Source organism: Phacochoerus africanus, chromosome 2, assembly GCF_016906955.1.
Source record: "Phacochoerus africanus isolate WHEZ1 chromosome 2, ROS_Pafr_v1, whole genome shotgun sequence".
NCBI lineage: Eukaryota > Metazoa > Chordata > Mammalia > Artiodactyla > Suidae > Phacochoerus > Phacochoerus africanus.
In genome coordinates, this window is record NC_062545.1 from 265,245,696 (window position 1) to 265,262,359 (window position 16,664).

At 36.6% G+C, this 16,664-nt stretch overlaps 1 pseudogene; it reads left to right on the forward strand.

Moving 5' to 3' along the window:
• The first annotated feature begins 10,817 nt into the window (after positions 1-10,817).
• Positions 10,818-11,507, forward strand: LOC125120892 (olfactory receptor 1G1-like; annotated as a pseudogene).
• The last annotated feature ends 5,157 nt before the right edge of the window (positions 11,508-16,664 follow it).

Sequence of the window (16,664 nt, forward strand, 5' to 3'; positions counted from 1 at the left end):
TAGTGGGGGACTTTAACACCCCACTTACAGCAATGGACAGATCATCCAGACAGAAAATCAACAGGAAGCACAGGCACTGAATGAAGCATTAGACCAGATGGACATAATAGGTATTCCATCCAGAAACAACAGAATACACATTCTTCTCAAGTGCACATGGAACATTCTGAAAGATTGATCACATCCTGGGCTAGAAACCAAGGCTCATTACCTTTAAGAAAATTGAAATCATATCAAGCATCTTTTCTGACCAAAATGCTATATGACTGGACATCAAAAACAAGAAAAAAAACTGCAAAAAAACCCACAAACACATGGAGACTAAACAGCATGCTACTAAAGAACAAATGGGTCACTGAAGAAATCAAAGAGGAAGTTAAAAAATACCTAGAAGCAAATGACAAAAAAGATATGTCACTCCAAATACTACAGGATGCAGCAAAAGCAGTTCTAAGAGGGAGGATTGTAGCAATACCAGCCTACCTCAAGAAATAAGAAAAAGCTAAAAAAAATATATAACTTGACATCTTAGGCAGCTAGTGAGAGAAGAACAGACAAGAGCTAAAGTTAGTGGAAGGAAATAAATCATAAAGATCAGAGCAGAAAGCAATTAAATAGAAATGAAAAAAAAAACATGGAAAAGATCAATGAAATGAAAAGCTGGTTCTTTGAAAAGATCAAAAAAGCTGATAAACCCTTAGGCATACATATAAAGAAAAAAATAGAGAGGACTCAAATCAATAAAATTAGAAATGGAAAAGGAGGAGTTACAATTGATTCACAGAAATACAATGGATCATAAGAGGCTACTATAGGCAACTATACACCAATAAAATTATAAAACACAGAATAAATGGACAAATTCTTAGAAATTTACAATTTCCAGACTAAACCAAGATGAAATTAGGAAAGAAATTTCTGATGCACCACAACGGGAACTTTGGAAAAATAAAAATTTAGACAAGTAGTTTCAAAATTAGGAAATAAAAATGCTAGTAAGTATTTAAAAGGTACTTAATCTCATGATTACTCACTGAAATACAAAGTCAAACCACCAGGAAATGTTCCTCCCAGCATACACACACCACATGAGTACAATGAAAAAGGCTGGCACCACCAAGTGTGGTAAGAATGAGCTACAACCACACCCTCACACATTGTTGATGGAAGTGCAACTTGGTACAATCTCTTTGGAAGTCAATTTCACAGAGTGGAGTAAAATAGAAGATGGGAACCTTCTAAAACCAAGAAATTCCACTCCTAGATATGTAGGAAAGGGAAGGGAATGCACATGTGCACCAAGAAATATATATAGGAATTATAATGGCAGCATTATCCCTAATAACCCTCCAAAATTATCTATCAAGAATAGGTTGCATAAGTAATGAGTGAGACCATCCTACAATGGGGTAACTCTCAGCAATAGAAATGAACAAATTGGAGTTCCCGTCGTGGCGCAGTGGTTAATGAATCCGACTAGGAACCATGAGGTTGTGGGTTCAGTCCCTGCCCTTGCTCAGTGGGTTAAGGATCCGGCGTTGCTGTGAGCTGTGGTGTAGGTTGCAGATGCAGCTCGGATCCCGCGTTGCTGTGGCTCTGGTGTAGGCCGGGGGCTACAGCTCCAATTCAACCCCTAGCCTGGGAACCTCCATATGCCGCAGGAGCGGCCCAAGAAATAGCAACAACAACAAAAAAGACAAAAGACAAAAAAAAAAAGAAAAAAAGAAATGAACAAATTACCACTCCATACCACTACCTAGATGACCTTGCAAATGTAAGACTGAACAAAAGATCCAGAAAAATAATACATCAGGTCTGAGGGCATTAATATAACCTTCTAAAACAGGCAAAAAAAAATAACATATTTTAAGACAGTAAGGATTATTTTACTTTGAGAAGGAGAGAAGAGGAATGACTAACAGGATACGCAAAAGGAGATTCAGTTGCTGGTAGTAATATTCTCCTCCTAAATCTGGGAAATAATACACAGGTGAATGGTTTCTAATAATTTGGGGGCATTCTGCTGAGACAAATATGACATGCAGAGGAAGATAAACACTATGATATAACTTTTATGTGGAATCTAAAAATACAATAAACAAATGAATAAAAAATTCAGAATCACAGATATAGCTAACAAACTAGGGGTTACTGATAAGGAGGGGTTGAATTGGTGAGGTGGGGGAATGAGAGATACAAATTTTGGGGTGTAAGATAGGCTAAAAAATGTACTGGACAGCTCAGGGAATATAGCCAATATTTTGTAATAACTATAAATGGAAAGGAACTTTTAAATATTGCGTTAAAATTTGTTAATTAAAAAAATTTCTTATGGAATGATAAAAGACCAAAAATTGTGAAAGCAATCTTGAAGAACAAAGCTACAGAAATCACACAGTATTTTACTGCTATCAGAACAGTCATACAGACCAATGGAACAGAATAGAGAACCCAGAAATAAACCTAGGCATCTACTGTCAATTAATCTTTGACAAAGGTGAAAAGAATAAAATGGGGAAATGACTGTCTCCTGCCAGTTGCATGTAAATCAATGAAACTTGAACACATCTACACACCATGAACAAAAATAAAATATAAATGGCTGGAAGATTTAAACATAAAACAAGACACCATAAAACTCCTAGAAGAGAACATAGGCAAAACATTCTCTGATATGAACCATACAAATGTTTTCTTAAGTCAATCTCCCAAAGCAACAGAAATAAAAACAAAAATAAACCAATGGGACCTCCTCAAACTTACAAGCTTTTGCACAGCAAAAGAAACCATTAAAAACACCAAAAAAACAACCTACAGAATGGAAGAAAATAGTTTAGTTTAAATGATGCAACAAACAAGGGTTTAATCTCCAAAATATATAAACAATCCATAAAACTCAATAGCAGAAAACAAACAAGTAAATAAACAAACAATTATTATATGGACAGAAATCCTGAATAGATATTTCTCTAAAGAAGACATTCCAATGGCCAACAGGCACAGGAAAAAATGTCCAAAATCACTAATTATTAGATAAAGGAAAATAAAATCTACAACTAGGTACTGCCTCACAATGGTCAAAATGGCTATCATTAATAAATTTATAAATAACAAAAGCTGGAGAGGTTGTAGAGAAAAATTAAAACTCCTATGCTGTTGGTGGAAATGTAAATGGTACAACCACTAAGGAAAACAGCATGGAGGTACCTCAGAAAACTAAACATGGAACTACAATATGACACAGAAATCACACTCCTGGGCACATAACCAATAAAACTTTCATTCAGAAAGATATATGTTCTCCTATGTTCACTGCAGCACTATTCACAATAGCCAAGTCATGGAAACAACATAAACATCCATCAACAGATGAATGGATTAAGAAGATGTATTACATATACACTATGGAATATTACTCAGCCATAAAAAGAATGAAATAATTCCATCTGTAGCAACAAGGATGGAACTAGACCATACTAAGTGAAACAAGTCAGAAAAGCAAAAGACAAATACCATATAACATCACTTTTATGTGGAATCTAATACATGGCATAAATTAAACTTTCTACAGAGAAGAAACAAACTCATGGACATAGAGAACAAACTTGTGGTTCCAAAGGGGGAGGGGGAGAGAGGAGAAAGGACTGGGAATTTGGGGTTAGTACATGCAAACTATTGCTTTTGGAATGGATAAGCAATGAGGTCCTGTTGTATAGCCCAGGGTGATATATCAATCATTTGTGATGAATCATGATGGAAGATACCATAAGAAATATAATGTATATGTACATGTATTACTGGATCACTTCTCTGTTTAGCAGAAATAGAAAATTGTAAATTAACTATAATTTAAATAATTTTGTGAGTTCCTGTCGTGGCTCAGTGGTTAACAAACATGACTAGGAACCATGGGGTTGTCGGTTTGATCCCTGGTATGGTCAGTGGGTTAAGGATCCGGCATTACCGTGAGCTGTGGTGTAGTTCACACATGAGGCTTGGATTGAGCTCTGATGTGTCTGTGTCATAGGCCAGTGGCTACAGCTCTGATAGACTGGCCTGTGAACCTCCATATGCCCTGAGTGTGGCCTTAGAAAAGACAAAAAAATAAAAATAAATAAAACTAAGTATTTAGAGAAGCCCTTTCAGTATTTCTTTTAGAATGGGTTATGTATTGCTGTACTATTTTAGTTTTTGTTTGTTGGAAAAATTCTTCATTTTCCCATCTATTTTTAATCCTATTCTACCCAGACAGAGCATTCTAGGTTTCAGATATTTTCCTTTCAGTGCTTTAAATATATCTTGCCACTCCCTCCTGGCTTGTAGTGTTTCTGTAGAGAAATCAGCTAATATGATAGTCTTATTGGTGTTCCCTTATAATTAACACTAAAAAAAAGGAATATCTAGGATGGAGGAAACCACAATTGGAAACCAGACACTTAAATAAGCCAGCATACAGATTGGAACATGCAGATGCTAAAAAAAAAAGGCGTCAAAATCATAAACTTTGAGCAATGAAATAAGAAAAAAATAGATTTTTTAATTTTTTTAATGATGTATTTGAGCCTATATGACTATGAGGCTAAAGCAAGCAGATATAGGAAGAGTTTAACATACATACAAAACAGGGCAACCACAAATCAAACCAAACATACATTCACAAAGCTGAAAATAAAAGTACTCAAGTATAAAATAAATGGAAATCATCCAACAAAAAACAGAAATGAAGAAAAGAGAAACATAGAATCAACTGGAAAACAAGGTTTAAAATGGCAATAAATAAATATCTATCAATAATCACCTTATATGTCACTGGACTTAACGCTCAAAACAAAAGACACAGAGTGGCAGAATGGATAAAAAAGCAAAAACCTTCAATCTGCTGCATACAAGAGACTCACTTTAGGGGAAGGACACTTACAGACTGAAAGTGAGGGGATGGGAAAAGGAATTTCATGCCAATGGACCAGACAGGAAACCAGGAGTTGCAATACTCACATCACACAAAATAGACTTTAAAAGAAAGGCCATAAAGAAACACAAAGAAAAACACTATTTAGTGGTTAAAGGATCCATTCAAGAAGAGGCTATTACAATGGTCAATATATATGTGCCTATATAGGAGCACCCAGATACCTACAAAAAATACTAACAGACAACAAAGGAGAAATTTATGGGAATACAATCATATTAGGAGACTTTAACAGCCCACTCACATTAATGGCAGATCCTCTAGCAAGAAAATCAATGAGGGAAAAAAGATCCTAAAGGAAACAATAGAAAAGTTAGACTGAATCTACATTTTCAGGACATTACATCAAAAAAATCAGAATACACTTTCTTCTCAAGTGCACATGGAACATTCTCAAGAACTGATCGCATCCTGGGGCACAAAGTGAACCTCAGCAAATGTAAGAGTTTCTAGTATCTTCTCTGACCACAGTGACATGAAACTAGAAATCAACCACAGGACAAGAAGTGAGAAAAAACCTACTACATGGAGACTAAACAGCATGCTACTAAAAATCCAATGGGTCAATGAGGAAATCATGAAAGAAATTAAAAAATACCTTTAGACAAATGATAATGAAGACATAACCAATCAAAATCAATGGGGGCCACAAAAGCAGTGCTCAGATGGAAATCATAGCAATATATGTCTTCCTCAAAAAAGAAGAAAAATCTCAAATCAACAACTTAACCCACCACCTAAATGACTTAGAAGATCAAGGAAAGCTAAAGTCAGCAGAAGGAAAGAAATCATAAAGATCAATGAGGAAATCAATAAAACAGAGATTCAAAAAACAGTAGACAAAATCAATCAAACCAAGAGGTGGTTCTTTGAAAAGGTAAAAACACATTGAGAAACCTCTGGCTAGACTCACCAAGAAGAGAGGGAAAAAATTAAATAAAAAATAAGAAATGAAAAAGGAGAAGTCAAAATGGATACCACAGAAATACAAAAAAAAAAAAAAAACATAAGAGAATACTATCAACAATTATATTCCAACAAATTTGACAACCTAGGAGAAATGGACAACTTTCTAGAGACCTTCATCTTTCCAAAACTGAATCAAGAGGAAATAGATCAACTGAACACACCCATCACTAGAAACGAAATTGAATATGTCATAAAAACACTCCCTACAAATAAAAGTCCAGGACCAGATGGCTTCACAGGTGAATCTACCAAATATACAAAGAGATATTTCTACCCATCCTTCTTAAACTTTTTCAAAATGTTGAAGAAGAAAGAACACTCCCAAAGACATTCCATGACTCCACCAATACCCTAATTCCAAAACCAGACAAAGATGCCACCAAAAAAGAAAACTATCAGCCAATATCCTTGATAAATATAGATGCAAAAGTTTTCAATGAAACTTTAGCCAACTGAATCCAACAACATATCAAAAAGATCATACATCATGACCAGGTGGGTTCAACATAAGCAAATCAATCAACATCATACACCACATTAACAAAAGAAAAGCCAAAAACCACAGGATAATCTCAATAGATGCAGCAAAAGAATTTGACAAAGTCCAAAATCCCTCCATTATAAAAAACTCATTCCAAAGTGGGTATAGAAGGAATATAACAAGATAATCAAATACATTTATGACAAACCCACAGTAAATATAGTATTCAATGGAGACAAAGGCTTCCCAGTAAAAAATGGAACACGACACAGATGCCCACTCTCAGCACTATTATTCAACATAGTATTGGAAGACCTGGCCATGGCAATCCGACAAACAAAAAAAATAAAAGGCATCCAAATAGGAAGAGAACAGGTAAAACTGTCACTGTGTGCAGATGACATGATAATATATACATAGAACTCTAAGGATTCAACCCCAAAACTACTTTAACTCATCAACAAATTCAGCAATGTAGCAGGATATAAGATTAACATTCAGAAATCAGTCACATTTCTGAATACTAAAAATGAAATATTAGAAAAGGAATACAAAAATACAATACCCTTTAAAATTTCACCCCAAAAAATCAAATACCTGGGTATACACCTGACCAAGGAGGTAATGATTCTATGCCATGAACTATAAAGCATTAATCAAGGAAATAAAATATGTAAAGAAATGGAAAGATATCCCATGCTCCTGATTTGGAAAAATTAGTATTTTAAAAATGGCTATACTACTCAAAGCAATCTACACATTCAATGCAACCCCTATGAAATTACCCAGGACAATTTGCACAGAACTAGATCAAACAATCCAAAAAATTATATTCAACCACAAAAGAACCAGAATTGCCAAAGCATTTCTGAGGAACAAAAACCAAGTAGGAGGTATAACTCTCCCAGACCTCAAGTGGTATTACAAACCACAGTTTTCAAGAGAGTGTGATACTGGTATCAAAACAGACAGAGAGACAAGTGGAACAGAATAAAGAACACTGAAATAAACCCAGACACCTTTGATCACTTAATCTCTGACAAAGGAGGCAATAGTATAAAATGGGAAGAAAGTCTCTTCAGCAAGAATTGCTGGGAAACCTGAACAGCTGCATGCAAATCAATGAAACTAGTATGCACCTTCACACCATGCACAAAAATAAACTCCAAATGGCTGAAAGTTTTAAATACAAGACAAGACAGCATCAAACTCCTGGAATAGAGCATAGGCAAAACATTCTCTGACATCAACCTCACAAATGTTTTCTCAGGTCAGTCTCCCAAAGCAACAGAAATAAAAGCAAACATAAACCAATGGAACCTCATCAAAATGACAAGTTTTTGCACAGCAAAGGAAACCAAAAAGAAAACAAAAAGACTATGTACAGAATGGGAGAAAATAATTTCAAATATGCAACTGACAAAGGCCTAGTCTCTAAAGTATACAAGCAATTTATACAACTAAACAGCAAAAAATCCAACAACCCAATTAAAAAATTGGCAAAATCCTAAATAGACATTTCTCCAAGGAAGATATACAGATGGCCAACAAGCACTTGAAATAATGCTCAACATCCCTAATCAGTGAAAATTTTAAATCAAAACTACCATGACATACCAGCTGACACCATCAGAATGGGCATCATTAATAAGTCCACAAATAACATGCTGGAGGGAGTGTGGATAAAACAGAACCCTCCTCCACTGTTGGTGGGAATGGAAGCTGGTACAACCACTATAAAGAACAGTATTTAGGTACACTATAAAACTATACATAGAACTACCATATGACCCAGAAGTCCCACTCTTGGGCATATATCTGGACAAAACTTTCCTTAAAAAAACACATGCACCAGCATGTTCATTGCAGCACTATTCACAATAGCCAATACATGGAATCAATCCAAATGTCCACTGACAGATTGTATTAGGAAGATGTGGTATATATACACAATTCAATACTACTCAGTCATAAAAAGAACAAAATAATGCCATTTGAAGCAACATGGATTGAACTTTGTGGACAATGGGTCTCAGACCACTCTTCCATGAGTCCCATCAGTGAACAGGACATGGCACCTGTGCAATCACAGAGCATAATTCACTCTCAGTCCAGTGGAAAAAGCATGCTTTCCAGTATCACTCTCAGCCACCACACCAAGTCAATACCACTAACTTATGCCTCTACTTATATTTAACATTTATCAAATTCATTCACATCCTTTCTTTTTCTTAAAATTTGATCTAGCAAATAACAATCTAAGATAGAGTTATTTATTCCTATGATATACTTAATAAGTTGGAGTCTCTTATAATTATGTTATTCAACCCAGTAAATGTGACTTGGTTTCTTGATGCCAAAATAATCCTTTTTGATGCATAGTTCCAAGTAGGGTCTAAAGCTTTCCAGTGTGGTGTTGATGGGCTGATGACAATGGTGATGATGATGCAGTGACCAGGGCCACAAAAATGACAGAAGAGCTTAATTTAAAAAATGTTTAATAATAATAATAATTAAATATTTCAATTATTAAGTATTTTAATAATATTAAAATATTTTCCAATAATAAATAGTAATAATAGATCATATTTAATGAGTGCTTAGTATTTGCTTTTTTTAAATCTTTTTGCCTTTTCTAGGACTGCTCCTGTGGTGTATGGAGCTTCAGGCTAGGGATCTAAACAGAGTTGTAGACATTGACCTACAGCAGAGCCACAGCAATGCCAGACTTGAGCTGCATCCATGACCTACAACACAGCTCACAGCAATGCTGGATACTACCCCACTGAGCAAGGCCAAGGATCAAACCCACAACCTCATCATTCCTAGTCGGATTCCTTAACCACTGTCAGTCTTGATCTAAATATTATATCATCATTATCAAATTACTCCTCATAATCAATCTATACAATGAATACCAGCATTATTCTATTGAGCCAATGAAGAAACTAAACCTGAAAAATTTCTAACTTTCTCAAGATCTCAAGTGTAAAGAGTATGGAAACTTGCAGACTCCAGAGATATCTTACATTTTAACTCACAACCCTAAACATACATGGCTACCACTGACTGATCACATTATCCCCCCACACCATCACACAGGTCATTTGAATTCCACATCTTAACTGCAATCATGATTCATGAAGAAACTGACATGAGTTTCAGCCTTTGGTCTCTTCAGCAATCCTATCAGGTAGGGATATTATCTACATCTTACAGAGGAGAAAAGCAAATTTCAAAGGGACTAAAACTTCCCCCCAATTGAAAAGGAACATGAGGAACAGAGCAGTAGAGCAGGTAAGCCAGAGATTTGTCACCACATCCTGTGTCCCTCATTCACATTTCATCACCTGTGACTAACAGTGACAGTAACATCACTGTCCTTGCTCACGGCCTGCCCTCCACATGCATTATCTCAGGAATGATGCCAGTGAGTCTACGAGGTAGATACATATGGTACAAATCCAGAATCAGAGATTCAGTGGGAAGTAATTAACCAAAGACAGAATGAATATAAGGAACGGAAAAATGATTCCCATCCCATCTCCAGAGGCCAAAGCCTAGGTATTCAAACAAAATATGAGGAGGAGGAAGTTGATGATAAAAATGAAAATGGTGTGCCTTTCATGATAAAGTGCTTTTCAGTTCGCACTGTTCTCCTAGCCACACATATTCACGGGAAGGGTCTTCAGAGCAAAGGGGGCCAGAGCATTCCCAGCACAGCCAGAGACCACTAAGACCCAGCTGGCTCCTCTCTGAAGAAACTATTCTTTCCTCCATCTCCCTTGATGTGTGTGCTTGTGAACACACATTCACATACACACAGCTTCTGATTTTGCCCAACAAATCATAGTATATACATGAACCACAGGTGAGCATAGCAATAAGAAAAGATATTTAAATGAGTGTTCTATAAGTTTTTTAAAGTGAATTGAATTTGGAAACATTTATCCAGATGAACACCAGGCCAGTCTCACTCAGAACATCCATGGGGAAAACCTTCCATATTACAGGAGTCCAAACCTCAAATTACACTCTACCCTGATGAATTATTATCAGAGTCCACTGTACTGTTTGTATATTTTGCAAATAAAAAGTTATACATACTAGTGAATCTCAGTGACCTTTTCAAGGGTAAGAGAAAAATAAATCAATGTCCTTGGATGCTAACATTGACAGCCTATCTTTATTTAAGAAAGATTCTGCTCTAATTTCTTTAACTTAGAACAAAAATAGAAATGAAACCAGCATCTCTCACCTCCTGCTGCTGGGCTTCTCTCCACACACAGACCAGCAGCCTCTCCTGTTTGGGCTCTTCCTGGCCATGTACCTGGTCACTGTACTGGGGAACCGATCATTATCCTGGCCATTGGCTCTGACCCTCACCTCCACACCCCCATGTACTTACTCCTGGCCATCCAATCCTTTGTTGGCACCTGCTTCTCCTGAACCATTGTCCCCAAGGTGCTGGTCAACATCCAGACACAGCACCACACCATCTCCTACACTGGGTTCCTCATGTAATGTACTTCTTCATAGCATTGACCCTGCTGGGTGACTTCCTGCTGGCTGTGATGTCATATGACCACTACATGGCCATCTGCCTCTCCACTACACCCTGACCATTTTTCCCAGTGGTGCCTGATGCTGGTCACCACATCTTGATTCTGCAACCATCCCATGGTCTGCTCACTCACTCTCATGTCTCGGTTCTCCTTCTGATCCTCTCATTCCATCCTACACTTCTGTGATCTTCACCCACTCCTCAAACTTGCCTGTTCAGACACCCACATTTTTCAAGTAATGATGTTTGCAGCAGGATCACTCTCAGGCATGGTCCCTCTCACCTGTGTCCTGGTATCTTATGCCCACATCATCCACCCTATCCTCAGGGTCCCCTCTCCTTGGGGAACACACACAATCTTCTCTACCTGTGACACTCACCTGACAGTCATCCCTCTCTTCTACGGGACCCTCTTTCTGGTGTACTTCCAGGCCTCCTCCTCCTACTCTGCAGACACTGGAATGGTGGCCTCTGTGGTATACATGACAGGCACCCCCATGCTGACCCCTTTATCTATAGCCTGAGGAAGAGGGACATGGAGGACTTGTGCATATTTTTTGGGTGTGGAAGATGTTCCCCCCCATAAAAAGTCCTTCCCTAAATGAGAGGCCAAGACTTTCAGTGTGCTTTCTTTCCTCCATGTGTCCACTATAAATGTGAAAAGCTCATTCAAGAGAGGATGTTTTGCCTTCCAAGAAATGCAAGCAAATGAAGTCCTAGACTTTCACAGGACTGAAATAGGGCCAAATGACCAAGGCCAGAATTGCATTCTGAAGAGAGGGAGTGAACAGCAGTCCCTACCAGCTGACTTGATGCTTAGGTATATGTATCCAGGAAGACTCAACCCAGAGTTGGGAACATCAAAATGACAGCAAACAGCTGGCTTCTAGAAGAAAGCCCAATAGAAGCACCGTGTAGGACTATAAATTCTTCCCCAAGACCACAAATTCTGGCAAGACTAGGCATGTCAGGACCTCAGCCAACTCACCGGGCTTGAAACAAATTCTGACCCTGCCTCAGAAGAAACTCACTCATAGGACCTGCATCAACATGGAGAATATCACACTGAGTGGTAGAATCTATGTGTGGCCTGGGTGGGCCAGAATAGTCTAGAAAAGGAAACAAAGATGAAGAGATGTATCCAAGATCGTATATCTGTGTTTAGATCTTTGTCTCTGGTAAGTGATTTTGTTTTTTGTTAGCTGTGATCAATCTTTTTTCTTTTAAACTCTGGTTCATTTTTTTTTCCTCCAACTAAAAAATCATTCATGTCATTATCATGAATGTCTAAAATATAAAGAACTTTTTTTACAGAGATCCCATTGTGTTGCAGTGGTTAACAAATCTGACTAGGAACCTTGAGGTTGAGGGTTTGATCCCTGGCCTTGCTCAGTGGGTCGAGGATCCAGCATTGCCATGAGCTATGGTGTAGGTTGTAGACACGGCTTGGATCCCCCATTGCTGTGGCTCTGATGTAGGCTTGTGGCTGTGGCTCCGATTAGACCCCAAGCCTGGGAATCTCCTCCATATGCCCTGGGAAGCAGCCCTAGAAAAGGCAAAAGGCAAAAATAAATAAATAAATAAATAAATAACTATTTTTTTTCAAATCCTTTCTTGAAAGAAACCAGTGTGCATACTATACACAAATTCTTATGGTCCTTATTGCATTTATTTCATATTGCTAAGATGATAATTTTTCACATAATCTTAAAGCATGAATGTTTTCTACACTATTGTTATCCACACTGGTATAAGTTTTTACAATCAAATTCATAATTAATACTATAGCAGAAGCAGCTTATGTTTTTAATACAATCTTCTTCCATTTGGGGTAATTAGATCATTTTATTTATCAGCAATGTTATAAGCAATAATGCAGTGAAGATCAATGTGAAAAAAACATGGAGAGAGAGAGATTTTCCCATGTCCTCACAATAAATTTGAAGACATGGAGTTGCTGTGTGGAGCATTTTTCAGTCTCATGATACATGTTTCTAAAATAGTTTACAAAACTGTTAATGAAGAAAAAAAACAGTTAACGATTTACATTCCAACTGATGGTCTTATGGGAGTGATAATTTCTCTGCATTCTTTGTGTTCAATTTTTGACTAAACTGTTGCAATTATCATAAGTCAAAAATGGTGCAACTTTTCTTTTTTTATTTTTTAATGATTTTTATTTTTTTTCCATTATAACTGGTTTACGGTGTCCTGTCAATTTTCTACTGTACAGCATAGTGACACAGTTACACACACATGTATACATTATTTTAACTCACATTATCATGCTCCATCACAAGTGACTAGATATATTTCCCAGTGCTACACAGCAGGATCTCATTGCTAATTCATTCCAAAGGCAATAGTCTGCATCTATTAACCCCAAGAACCCCACCACACTCCCTCCCCCTCCCCCTTTGCAATGACAAGTATATTCTACAAGCCCAAGAGAAAGACAAATACCACATGATATCACATATCTGGAATCTAATATATGGCACAGATGAACCTTTCCGCAGAAAAGAAAATCATGGGCTTTTCTTTGTTTGCATTTTTTGTTTACTGATTGTTTTCCTAAGTTTGCAAATACATTTTTTTTTATATTTTTGCTTCTTTTTAAGGCCACATTGGTGGCATTCAGAGCTTCCCAGTCTAGGGGTCAACACCACAGCCACAAAAATGCAGGATCCATGCCACGTCTGAGACCTACACCAGAGCTCACGGCAATGCTGGATCATTAATCCACAGAACAAGACCAGGGATCAAACCCACAACATTATGGTACCTAGTCAGATTAGTTTCTGCTGTATAATGATGGGAAATCCCTGTAAATACATTTTGTTTATTCTTATTAGTCATTTATTCATGTTTGACTCTTTTAAAGACTGTAAACTTTTTATTAAAGATTTAAACTTTGGACTCTCCTACTCCTAGTGCAAAGTGTCCCCAGTCACCTTTGATCTTTTAGGTTCACTTTGATTTGTTTACCTAAGTGGGTTTTCAATTTATAAAAATTAAACTGATAAAAAAATTCCTCCTTCTGATTCTTCTGCCAGTTATCATTGGAAATTCTTCTCTGTGTAAAGTTCATCTGAGTAATAATTTTTTTTCATTTCAGTAAGATGTGTTATATTTTAAGAAGTCTTACTGAGATGTAATTCATACACCATAAAATTCATTTTAATATCTATAATTCTGTGGCTTTTGGTATGTGGTGTGTTTTATATTTATTTTTGTCTTTACCTGCAGCATGCAGAAGTTTCCAGGCCAGGCATCAAACCCATGGTGCAGGAGTGATGTGAGATACAGCAGTGACAACTGGATCCTTAACCCACTGTGCCACCAGGGAACACCAGCATGTTGTTGTTATTATTATTATTATTATTATTATTATTATTATTATTATTTACTGAAACAGTACATGACTTTTAGAATGATATTAAATATTTAAGTGGTTATCCTCCTTACACATCTCTCTTCCAGAATGTCCTGCAACTTCCCTCATGGTGCAGTGGTTTAAGGATCTGGCTTTACCAAAGCTGTGGTACAGGTTACAATTATGGCACAGCTTCAGTCCTTGGCTTAGGCACTGCCACATGCCATAGGTGTGGCCAAAGTAAAAAGAGTTTCCTCTCCATTTCAGGTCCCATAATTATTCAAAACCAGGATGCTGACTACAATGGAGCTCTCATTCACTCATATATACCATGTGCATTTTCCCTCAGGGCCTTTATACTATTATTTCCTCCTCTGTGGCACCTTACAGCAAGCGCACCTAATTTACGTGCCATGTGATCTTCAAATAGTACCCTCTCACACTATCCCACTCTATTCATCAGACAGGATCTCATTTTCTTGAGAGCTCCACTATCCCTTTAGCTAGTCTTCCTATTCCTTCCCTTTTAAGATCAAGAATAACAATAACTTTTACCACTTCCATTTAATATTGAACTAGAGGTTCCAACAAGCACATCCACGAAAATGAAAAGAAGGCCTCAGAATTGTAAAGAAGGAAAATTATCTCTACTTACAAATGGAAGATACTGTATATTTTTTAATTCTTAAGAAATCAACCCCCCAAAAAACCTAGTAGAAATAATAAACAGCCTGAATTCAATACAATCCCCATTAAAAATCTCAGCTTTATATTTTGCATAAAATAACAAGCTGATCCTAAAATTCACATGGAAATGCAGTAGAACCATAATAACCAATACATTTTTGAAAAAGAAGACTAAAGTTAGTAGACTCACATTTCCAAATTTCAAAACTTACTGCAAACTAAGTATTAATTCATGCTTAGTACATCACATGAAAAGATGCTCAACATTGCCAATCATCAGAGAAATTCAAATAAAACTGTGATGAGATATCACCTCACACCTGTCAGAATGGCCATCATCAAAAAGAACATAAATAACAAATGTTGGCAGTGACGTGGGAAAAGGGAACCCTGGTACACTGTTGGTGGGACTGAAATTTGGTACTGCCACTATGGAAAACAATATAGTAATTTCTCCAAAAACTAAAATAGAACTACCATATGACCCAACAATTCCACTCTTGGGTGTATAATCCCTCCCCCCAAAAAAACAAAAGCAAAACATTAATTCAAAAAGATATATGCACTACAGTATTCATAGCAGCATTATTTACAATTGCCAGGATATGGAAGTGACCTAAGTCTCCATCAACAGGTGGACTATTATTCAGCCATAAGGAAAATGACATTGTGCCAATTTCATCACCGTGGATGATATTGGAGGGCATTATGATAAATGAAAAAAGGAAGAAAAAGACAACTAATATATGATATCTCTTATAAGCACAACAAAGTAGTGAACATAACAAAAAAGAAGCAGACATAGATATAGAGAACAAATTAGGGGAGGGAAGGGGGAGGGGCAAGAAAAGTTCAGAAGGTTAAGAGTAACACATTATTGGGTATAAAATAAGCCACATGGACATATTGTACAGCATGAGGAATATAGCCAATATTTTATAATAACTCTAAATGGAGTATAACATTTAAAAATGATGAGTCACTATATTGTACACCTGTAAGTTATATAATTGTCATATAGAAACTAGAATTCAATTTAAGAGGACAATGCCATACTAGCATAATCCTAGACAAATGAATAACAGTGAGAGTCCACAAATAATTCTTCACATTTATGGGAAATTTGTTTTCAAGAAGGCTTCCATGGCAATTCAAGGGGGAAGGAATAGTGTTTTCAACAAACCAAACCATGCTGAGACAAATAAATAGCCAGAAGAAAAGACTGAATCTGGACCTTCATCTCCCAATTCATGCAAAAATTAACTCAAAAGGATGATAGGACTCAATGTAAGAGCTTAAATTATAAGACACTTAGAGAAAAGCATGGGAGTGAGAATTTGATTAGGCAATGCTTTCTTAGATATGACACCAAACCGCTTGTCTGCACAAGAAGTAATAGAAAAAATGGATCAACAGGAATTGATCAAGATCACCATTTTGTACTTCAAAAGATACCATCAGGAGAGTGAATAGACAACCCACAAAAAGGTAGAAAATATATGCAAATCATATAGCTGATATGATATTTGCATAATATATGAAGAATTCTTACACTTCAACAAAAGACAAAAAACTAAATTTTAAAAAGTGCAAAGGATTTAAATAGACATATTTCAAA